The 11,280-nt window shown below is 43.7% G+C and overlaps 1 pseudogene; it reads right to left on the bottom strand.

Moving 5' to 3' along the window:
- Positions 1–9,552: 9,552 nt before the first annotated feature.
- Positions 9,553–10,633, bottom strand: LOC102373295 (annotated as a pseudogene).
- Between the last annotated feature and the right edge of the window lie 647 nt (positions 10,634–11,280).

Here is an 11,280-nt window from a genome sequence, read left to right as displayed (position 1 = left end):
GAGACTGGGCTATATCAATATTGGCTCAGTAAACATAAATACACAGATGGAAAGCTTGTTTTCTTTCCCGGGATCTGAAAGCACTGCAAATGCTCAGTGGCATCTAAAGAGTAAAGTTCACACATTTGTAACCGAAGGCTCTGTATCCCTATGCATCAAATGCAGCAATTTGCACTTGGATCTAATGAAAACAGTGGCTCATTCCTGGAAATGATTACTTCATTTTCAAAGGAAGGTGTGGGATGATATTTCTGGAGGAAAGGTGTTAGGCTAGACCTCAGCAGATGAAACCAATGGTCCTTATCACAACAACCCAATGGCCTGTTAGGCTTGTGTGGGGCTTGACAAACCTATTTGAATCAGTTTTACTTCCATAGATGGTGAAGGCTTTAGGGTAATGTCTTTCAATATGTTTGTCCAGCATATACAACCATGGGACCCTTCTACCAGTAGGGCCTCTAACACTAGTGTAACATAAATGCTTAACAAAATAATATGTTACCAAGTCAGACTTGCTGATCTGTTCAGGTCCTTCCAACCCTAGAAACTATGAAACTGTAAGTCAGAACCAGTGTGTTGAGATGCATGTGCTCAAGTTTGATAAAGTATCTCTAGTTTAAGGCACTCAAAAAACTGTGCTGATACTCCCAGGTACTGAGGATTTTGAGTGCTAATTGAATGCAATGTGCCTTTTATTTCTTTTGCAGATGGCTTGAAACCTGGTTGTGCAAATATATGGATTTAGATGCCTAATTTTAAAAAGCAAGGCCAAGAGTTTTGTTCGTCACTAGGACCCGATGTACCCACATTTTGTATTAGTGTAACTATTTGTATTAAGGGTGTGATTTGTTTTAAACAAATTGGGCGCATCCACATGTGAGTATTAATGTGCACATGTAGATGCAATGTTCCAGGTGCACAATTTGAATGTGCACCCAGGACTGCAGCACATTGAGCCAGGTTGGAGCAGACCTGGCTGGCAGGGCTCAATGGGCTGCGGACAGGCTGACTGGGGTACAAGGGTGCTTCAGCGCAGGGCTAGCTGGCAGTGAAGCGCCCTTATGCCCCAGCTAGCCACAGCAGCATCTACACGTTCATTCTGTGGAGTGAAAAATGCCACAGCAGGATAGTACTTGTATTTACCTGCTGCAGAGTAAATTCATTTACTCCAGCCTAACAGGGGTGCATGTAAAAGTGCGATGTTTACTGCACAGCTCATTGGTCTAATGCACAGTAAACATCTCGTGTGGATGTGCTCAGTAGCTACATGGGCTCAGCCCATAGTGTAGGCCCAGTTCAATGGGTATAAAGATGACTCTTGGCAGAATAGCCTACTCCACTTCCTACACTGGAATACATTATACTTGTCTAAGATTACACCATATAAAATGGGGAGACTGTAGCAGAGAAGATATAAACCTTAATCTCTACTAGTATAATTACATTTGTCAAAGTTTGGTATAGTATCTTGAGAGGATCTAACTGTTCTGATGTGTTCAAAATCAACTTCTAATTTCTAATTAGCCTAATGCTCATAATTTTTTTTAAATTCAGGGATGCCTTTATTTTGTCCCAAGATGAGGATCCACAACCAGACAGTTCCCAAATACAAACTCTTTTTTTTGTGGAAATTTAGGCCCTGAGTTTCAAGAATTGGGTTTGCATTCTGTTTATAGTCATAATTTGCAGCTGGTTCAACCCAGGCCAAATCAGCATGCTACTTGTATCTAGCAAATAATACTTTTGTGAGCTTGTTCAGCTGCTTTGGGACTAGCTTTTATTGAAGACACACTTATAAATAGTTTGTAGAGAGGTAATAAAAGGTCATTCAATGCTTTAACAAATGTTTAATAGCTGGAGATGCTAACAGAATCCTATAATTAGCATATAACCGTATATAACAGTTGCATGCTGATGTCCTTATAATCATCTTTAAAATCTATTAATCACTTAATAACACTTTATAAAATGATCAGGAACAATAAGGAAAGAGGAGATGATAGGGAGGAAAACATATCAATTACTATTCATGGCCTACTGCTGGCATTTTCAATAAAAGCAGGGTAGGAGCTAGTGTAATTTGACAGCTCCACTTTATTTCATTATCAGCCTCTGAATGATAAATAATGATGAGAGCTTAATGAACACAGCATGATTAGGAGGGCCAGCGGTTGCAGCACTAACATGGTTTGTTAAATGTGGGTTGCTCTGCCACCCATTTCTTATCTGGTCTCTGGCAAGTCCCTTAGCCCCGCAAACCATGTCTATACTGCTTGCCTGCTGAGGCCAGGACTGATGCCAAGCTCTGCTTGCTCTGTGCCTGGCCAAGAGGCAGCACAGATGTCTTAAAGAGGTCTTGAGGCTCTGTCAAAAAGGGCTAAGGACCTGCAATAAGGACCCGCCTAACCCACATGGCCAGCTTTGGGCATGCGCTAAATGAGAGAGAGTGGATAGGTTTCATTTCTTAGCTGCCAGCCTGGGTTCAGCACACAGCCATGGCATCTAGCTCCGTTCCATATCCGTAAAAGGGGGATAAAGGCTCTTCCTTGCCTCACTAAGTTTTGTGAAAAATCACATCGCTCCGGGTGCTCATCTGTGCCAGTAATGGTAATGGTCTGCTCCCAGGAGCACCACAAATGAAAAAGGGCCTATCTGCTAGGTGATGTCTCTAGAAACAGGGTGTTTTCCTGGGGGAGGAAGAGGGACGCAGGAGTCTGCCATGTCACTCCAGCATCACCACCCACATTTATGCCGTCACAAGCTCTGCTCTACCGTTAAACCCACCAACATTTCATGCCCAAACTCTTCATATTTAACTTCCTGTTTATACAATAAGAAACAAAAGGTGTAGAACTGAAGGCAAGGAGTCTTAAATTTACAAGGTCTCGGGAGCACCTAGGAATTTTGGCTGGATTTGCAGAAGAGCTCAGGTCCCACTTAGGCACCTAACCAAAGGCGCAGTAAGATTTTCCAAATGGCTCAGCAAACTGCAGCTGGATTTTCCATACCCAACATGCAATTCTGCCATGAACTGATATTTCAATGGGAGCTAAGCTGAAAGTCTGACCTTTCCTAAGGGTGCTAGGCACTGTAACCCTTTGCATACATTTTACTACAGCTACTTCCATAGACTCTTTCGTGACAATGCCTACACCTGCAACGAATATTAAGGACCCTCCAAGATTTACTCTGTCCTTTGTCAGGCAAACCTCTCATTGGTCTAACCTTCAGGTCATCTACCTGACATGGTGCCTAAAAGTATACACACAAACCAGCGCTCATTCATCACAACATTGTCTTCAGAAATGTTTTACTGATGAGCAGCTGTGTTAGTTTTCTCCTTAGTTGGTTCCTGTATGCAGATACAGAGCTACAAGTGAAGCTGCGTCCTTTTTACCCTTGGCTTTGATGCATTCAAAGGACAAAAGGGAAGCCTACGCAGAACTGGGGGGAGAGGAAAGCCAGGGAGACTCAACAGTGTAAAAGAGGAACAAGACACCAAAATGCATCGTGCTTATTCTCACAATTTCAACAGATGTTAATTATCTAGCAAATCAGATGATCTTCAGCCCCATCTGGAATAAGGTCACCAGTGCACCATGCCTGCAGGGTCACCTCCTTTACCCCATTCCCCTCCAAGCACCCCCCATTTCTTTGCCACTCTCTTCCAGTCCCATTTCACCAAGCCACTATTCTCTCCTCAGCCATCTTTGCTAAGGGAAGGAAATTCATAATAAAATTAACAGGATCATTTGTTTTTAAACCCTCCAAGTTATTCCCTCTTCTCCATTTCCTGTTTTCTCTGTGCTCCAGGATCCTGTAAAGACAAGTCCTCACCATGTACACATCAGTGGCTCCACTGAAGCCAAGGGCACACGAGGAATTAGGACATTCGACTCCAAGATCTTTGGGCCAGAGGGTGTCCTAACATGAGCCTTATACAGAACAATACATGCTGTCAGGGCTCAATAATTAACTAATAAATGGCACTAGTACCGACACTTCCTTTTCAAAATAGTCTTACAGGGAACAGATCTATAGTTTCTCTGAAAAAATAATAGGAAGGATTTTTGAAGACAGGCAATGATTTACAAAAAGACAAAGTGGAATCAATAAAAACATGAGCAACTTCAGTGTGTCCTTAAAAAATTATTTGAGACCCTGACCTTACTTTGCCTCTAAATCTTTCTTCTGTGTCAAAGCTGAGCATGGGAACAATGAATGAGCCAGTCAGAACTGCTGAAAGATGGCCCTGAGTTACTTATTACTTAATACTTGTATTACAGTAGGGGCTGGAGACATCAATGCAGCACTGCGCTAGGTGCTGTACAAGCAGTCATGGAAAAGCAGGTCCTTCCCCCAACAATTTACAAATCAAATATCAACTGGCAGACAACACGCTAGGAAACAGAGGGAAATAGGGGAAATAATCCTCAGCACCAAAAATAGAGGTGACAAAACACCAGCCGGCAGCCATGCTCATGCCTTCGGTAGACACTGGGGAGATGGGAGTTTTATGGAGAGATCTGAGAAGGCGGCTGTTTGAATAAATAAAATTAACTTGACCATATGTGTCTGCAAACTTGTGACCTGTGGCGATCATGTGGAGTCGGTCGGTCCCTTCAGTTGTTGAAAGAAAAAAACAAGGTTCTTCCCCTAGTACAAACCTAGAATAGCTGCACTGATGTCTGCAAAGTTACTCTAGGTTCAGAGCGGTGGGAGAGAGAAGAATCCCCCCGAGGAGCCTAATCCGGTGAATTCTATCCAAGCGCCTGTCCAAAGTTAAGACTACAGGACAGATGCATACATCTGCACTTCTCCAATGCGCCGATGAAATTCATAGAGTCCTAAATGCTGGGGTCAGAAGGGACCTCAAAAGGATCATCGAGTCTGACCCCCTGCCTGGGCAGGAAAGAGCGCTGGGTCAGATACCCTCAGCCAGATGCCTATCCAGCCTTGTCTTAAAGACCCCCAGGGCAGGGGAGAGCACCACCTCCCTTGGAAGCACATTCCAAATTTTGGCCACCCTTATCGTGAAGAAGTTTCTCCTGATGTCCAGCCTAAATCTGCTCTGTCAGTTTGTGACCACTGTTCCTTGTTATCCCAAGAGGTGCCCTGGTGAACAGAGCATCTCTGATCCCTTGCTGCCCCACTAATGAATTTGTAGGTGGCCACAAAATCACCTCTCAGCCACCTCTTCCAGAGGCTGAAGAGGCCTAGGTCCCTCAGTCTCTCCTCATAGGACTTGGCCTGTAAGCCCCTCACCATACAAGTGGCCTCCTTTGGACCCTCTCGAGTCTATCAACAACCTTCTTGAAGTACGGTGCCCAAAACTGGACGCAGTGCTCCTACTGTGGTCTGACCAATGCCGCATAGAGGAGAAGTATCACCTCCTTCGATCTATTTGTCATGCATCTGCTGGTGCATGATAAAGTGGGGTTAGCTTTGCTGGCGATTTCTTCACACTGACGACTTGTGTTCATCTTGAGATCCACTGCAACTCCGAGATCCCTTTCCACTTCTGTGCTGCTGAGAGGTGTTGCTGCCAGGCACTGCAGCGGGGGGGTCGGGACCTTAGAAGCCCGTCAGGCGGCTACTTGTGACACTAGGAGTGGAATTAATTAGGCGGATGCTTATCGGTTGTAAAGCAAGATTATTTACTCACGCCGTCAAGGTGGTGAATAACGGAGGTCAAAGATACTTGGTTAGTTACAGCTTAAGGTTCGTAGGTTGGTCTGCATAAGAGTTCGGTGGTCGGGCAGAAAAGGTCGGGCCGGCAGGTCGTTGTTTTACGTCTGAGATTGGGTCGAGACGTGGGGGGCACTGACAAGTGATCAAATTGTCAGTTATTCTGACACGTACGTTCAGAGGTCTCCAGGTATATACGGAGTTGTTCTCCCCCTCTTCTTCGTCTTTGCGGAAGTGCATTGGGGTTTTATTTGTATAATAGCCAATTGCTTTTCGCCACATCATAAATTAAATTAGAATCGCCAATTATCTAGCGGTCTTCATTCGGGTATTATCACAGGGTTACTCCCTGTTTTCTCTGACCAATTATAATGATTTATGTACAGCACAGAAGGCTAAGTTCTATTTCATGTTGGTGTCACAGTTATAAATTTCTTTTTGACATGCGCAGCAAAAAAAAAAAACTGTTACTATCATCTTGTTAGTTAACCCTTAGTTAACCTAGTGTAAAATAAAACTGCTTTGAATGCTATCACTTGCTTGTGACATGGGCACTACTTAATTGGGTTGTGACAAGAGGGTCACTTCCCAGCCAGTAGATTTGCAGGATATTTTTACGCCCTAGGTGCAGCACTCTGCATTTGTCCTTGTTGTATTGCATCCTATTGTGTACTGCCCACTTATCCAAACTGTCCAGGTCTGCCTGCAATCGTTCCCTACCCTCCAGAGTGTGCACTTCACCCCACAATTTAGTATTGTCTGCAAACTTGGACAGAGTACACTTCACACCCACATCCAAGTCACTGATTAAGACACTGAAGAGTACAGGTGCAAAGACCAAACCCTGTGGGACCCCACTACCCACATCCTTCTAGGTCGATAGCAACCCGTCTACTATCACTTTGGGTGTGACCGCTAAGCCAATTTGCCACCCACTGGACCATGTAAAATCTATGTTACAGCCTCTTTATTTATGACAATTACACCATATCGAAGGCCTTGCTAAAATTCAAGAAAATGACATCCACCTCTACTCCTGCGTCTAAGCATTTTGTGACCCCGTCAGAAAACGAAACCAAATGGGTCAGGCATCATCTACCTGCTACAAATCCATGCTGCTTTCCCTGCTCCATTGATTTTTCCGCTGGGCTCCCACAAATATGATCCTTCATAATCTTTTCAAGGATGGAGGTGACACATGTAATTTGTGCCTACACATGTAATTTGTAGGGATTACAGGGCCAGATCTCAGCTCAGGTACACAGACATACTAATGCAGGTCATGGAACTGCGCTGACTTGCAGCTAGCAATTTAGCTAATAATACGGATTGCCCTGTCCTCCTTAAGATTGCATCAGAATCCATTTAAATGCCAATTTTGGATCAAACACCTTTATATTATATTCCCCTTATTGCGCTCTCTGCTACTTACATCTGAACTTGTATCATGTGTGAGCACACTAATATTCAGCTACTCCAGCTTTCTAAATCCACAAGAAAGACTTGAACATTTACTGTTAAAGGCCATCTTGCACTTGTACAAATGGTCTTAAAACCTTACTTGAGTGATCTTTCTTTGCAAGGCAATCGATCGTAAACACATACTCAGACTATGTCTTCCCAGCAGATGACCTTTATGGCAGCATCACCATGGCCTGAAGTCTCGTTATCGTAAGTCTCAGATTAAGATCAATATAGGCCTGGAGAAAGAATGCAATATAAACCCCCTTGTTTACTACCCCATGGTAAAACACATACCTTTTTATTCAATTGCCATGATCACATACCCATTAGAGATATTTTCAAGTCTCAGATAACATTAGACATATATCATCTTCTGTGTCTCTTAGTGATCATTCCACTCAGATACTGGATTTTGACTCATTCTTTAGAGATGCAATTCTCCTCTGAGTTGTGCTGGTGTAAATCAAAGGGAATCTCATTGAAGCTAAAGGAGCTACACTGGTTTTAAAAACCAAACCAAACCAAAACCAGGAGTGACAAGAGAAGGAGGTCTTGGCAGCTGCACTGATACCAAGGCAAACCCAGAGTAATTCCACTGAGTTGTTTTTTTCTGTACCACTGCTGACAGTGATACCATACCTTAATTCACACTACTTCTGGTGGCAATGGCGAGGATATGCAAGGTCCCTTGATTTCAGCAGGGATATTGCTTTAAGCAAGTTAAACACAAAGCACAGACTTCTATTTTTTATCAGGCTCATTAGAGAAAACATGTTCTAAAAGTGACTGGTGCGCAAGTTCATATATCTTGGGTGCCCAAATTCATATATCTTAAAGGGTCCAGATCTTCAGAAAAGTGCTCAAAAGATCAGGTCCTGGGAAAGGATCTCCAGTTGGTCACTCAAAATCAGTTGTTACACTTAAACAATCTTGACCTTACATTTCAGCATATCTGAACGTCAAAGACACTGTCCAAGCCCTAACCTGGTTTAAACCCAACCTGCAAAAGTCATTGAGAATTCCAGGGGTGGGAAGGAGCCACAACAGGTCATTCATGTTTCCTATTAGGATGCTTACAGTGATAAGAAAAGCCAAGTCTAACCTTCCTTTGTGCATCTGCTGCTGTGGTGTTAATGTCACATAAGCAGAAAGTCAGTTGTCCAAAGAAGTGTTTGTTGAAATGGCGTAACAAAAATCCATCTTAACATGTATAAATGGGCCGTAGGGATCTAAAGTACAACCCTTTCTTATTTATTAATGTCCTAATTATTACAAAATTACAGCTCAACATATATACACGTGTATATGCTTAACACACACACACACACACACACTCCCCGATGACTGCCAGTTTTTTTACTTACACTTATAGAGCCAAAACGCCACCTCGTGTAAGAGGGTGCAACTCTGCGCTACATCCCCTTCTGCCATCTCTTGGTCTCTCAGTTGAAACTTCACAGCAAAACACACCAAACCAGGCATTTGCAAATGTTACTTTTGACTTTTGTCCTACTTTAGGACTCAAGTTCAGGCAAGTCCATAAACAAGAGCTCCCATCCGTCCTGATTCAGCAGAGCACTCAAGTGAGTTAAGCCAGCGCTTACGTCTCATTGTGCTCAGTTATATCCCTGAACTGCAGACTGAATATGGAAAAGAGAAATGGCATCATCTTTTTTAACCCCCTGTCAAATAGGTTGGAGAAGCCACCAGATGCAATACGGACCCTACTATACAGATTTCCCCCCCAAGCATTCTATTCCATGTTCCCTAGACCAGCAGGTGCCTTAATCACCTCCCAGTTACACCAGTGCACATTGTTAGTGACTCCCATAAACAGTCCCGAATTTAAGCTTAAACTACTTAAGCTACACTTTAGGGCCTCACAATATGAGGGGCCTTAAACAAGAAAAAGAAAACAGACTCAATGTCAAGTTTTACAATAAGCAGTTGGTAAATAAAGGAGATAAATGAGATATGGGAAAATTACTCTCTAAATATGGACACTTTTGTCCTTATGTGACAAAAGTATACATACACTGAATTATTTGCATCATATGCGGCCTCTTAAGATGGACATAGTTTAGGGCCTCAGCATGTCATAATCCAGCACTGCCTGTAAAGCAACTGGTGTAAAACGGGTCCAGGCAAGAGGAAATTCAGGCTCTAGATGTGTTTAACACGGCTATTTATTCCAACTTAATCTCATCCTTGGATGCACCTCTTTCAAGTCTGCACTGTTGAAAATAACCACCGCCACTTCCCTGACTTGTCATTAATTAAATAAGCACACCCAAAAGCACAAAGGCTCATTAATCTTTCTAGTGATTAGAGACACTGCAAAAGCTTCAAACATTTACCTTTCCTTCCCAGCTGCTGAAATGGTTTCAGGAGGATCGGGGTTCATACCTCACATTCCCTGGAGCCACAGATAGTGTACGTGCAGGGTCCAGATCCATTAACGGATACATCCATGGTTGGCTTGTAGTCCACATAATACTCCTGTAAAGGGGAGTACATTTGCCTTTCAGACTCTCTGGCCTTTTTTCTGTGCCTCTTCATAAGAGAGTGCTGCTGGAGTTGTTTCACGCTGGCTGGGTAGCACTTCCACGACACGTAGATAACCAACAAAATCATAGCCACTGAAAGAAAGAGGGCCATGCTCCCAGCAATGACTTTGTGAAAGGAAACACACTCGTACTCCGGTTCCACTCCAGGTGCCGGCAGGTCCGGAGAAGGACTTGGCATAAGAGAGGTTGGCTGACCGATTACCTTCCAGTTTAGAAAGGGTAGGTTTGGGAATAAAAAATGGCCTCTGGGGCATTTTAGGTGCCTGGTTTGATCTTTCAGTAACTGCCACCTGGATTTCAGTGCAGATATTATATGTTTCCACAGCATCGTTCACCTTCTCACCCTGCACGTGCTTAGGGCCCACACATATCATAGTGCTTTCTTTATTCCCCTTGAAATCCTTAAGCCAAGTAAACAGATGGCAAATGGTTTGAGTACATTCCCACAGATTTCCGGACAGAGAGATTGATATTAGTGAAAGCCATGTATCGATGGTCTCCTGAGAGATGCTGGTGAGTTTGTTGGCATCCAGGTTTAGCTTGTGCAGGTTGGGCAGGCGTCGAAACGTTCCGGGCTCTATTCCCGTCATGTAGTTCCCCGATAAATCCAAGTTGTGCAAGGAGCTCCAAGTCCACGTTAACCCTGGGCTAACAGACCGGATCGTATTCCACTACAAATAAATGGATCGAAGGTTGAAGAGGCGTGGAAAGTGGGCCAAGTTGAGCTTAGAAAACTGGTTGTGCTCTAGATGGAGCTCTGTTAACTGCAAGAGGCCAGCAAAAGCATTGCAGGACAGACTTCGCACACAGTACACAATTTTGCCATCACATCTGCAGTTCTTGGGGCAAGTGTGCTGAGCCGCAGTGAGCGTACCAAACCGCACCATAGGAAGTAGCACTAACACCACACTCATGCCTCTCAGCTGCTTCATTAAATGGAAACCTGTATCCCGGCGGGCCTGTTCCCTGGAGCCTGTCCTCACTTCCCTTAGCAATTCCCAGAGCTTTCCAGTGCCCACTGCTCATCCAGCACCAGAATAACTTCCATTTAAGAGCACACGAGGTTTCTGCCAGGGGTCTGCGTGTGGTGAGCAAAGAAATTTCTACCCTGAAACAAGCTAGTTTATATATTTAGAAAATGTACCAGACACGAGACCATTGTTCAGACACCGGAGGTCATGCACTCAGGAAATGTCTGTTATTCCAAGACAGTGGTCACGACTCAGGAAAAGTCTGTTACTGTGCTGCTTTGCTACTGCAACATGTTAACGACTGCTTAGCTTCTGCAAAAAGGTTTTAAAATCAGCTAGAATAAAAGGTCAACTAAAGAGTTTTGGGAAGCATAACCAGACAACTCGAAAATAGCTTGTTGCTGGGGAATTTTGTTAACGCAGCATTATAATTCTATGGCTTATGGAAAGGTACCAGACTAAGTAAAAGCACGCATGCGTCAAGTTTTTACCGCCTTTTCACCCTTATATGGAAGTGCTATGTATCACTGTTGCCTTATCTTTTGAAAAAGTATAAAAAGGTCCTGGAGTCTTTGTTCGGGGCCATTTGC

This window comes from Alligator sinensis, unplaced genomic scaffold (genome assembly GCF_000455745.1).
Source record: "Alligator sinensis unplaced genomic scaffold, ASM45574v1 scaffold1033_1, whole genome shotgun sequence".
NCBI classification, from domain to species: Eukaryota; Metazoa; Chordata; order Crocodylia; family Alligatoridae; genus Alligator; species Alligator sinensis.
Note: the sequence above shows the minus strand (reverse complement) of the source record. Positions and strands in the feature narration are given on the sequence as shown.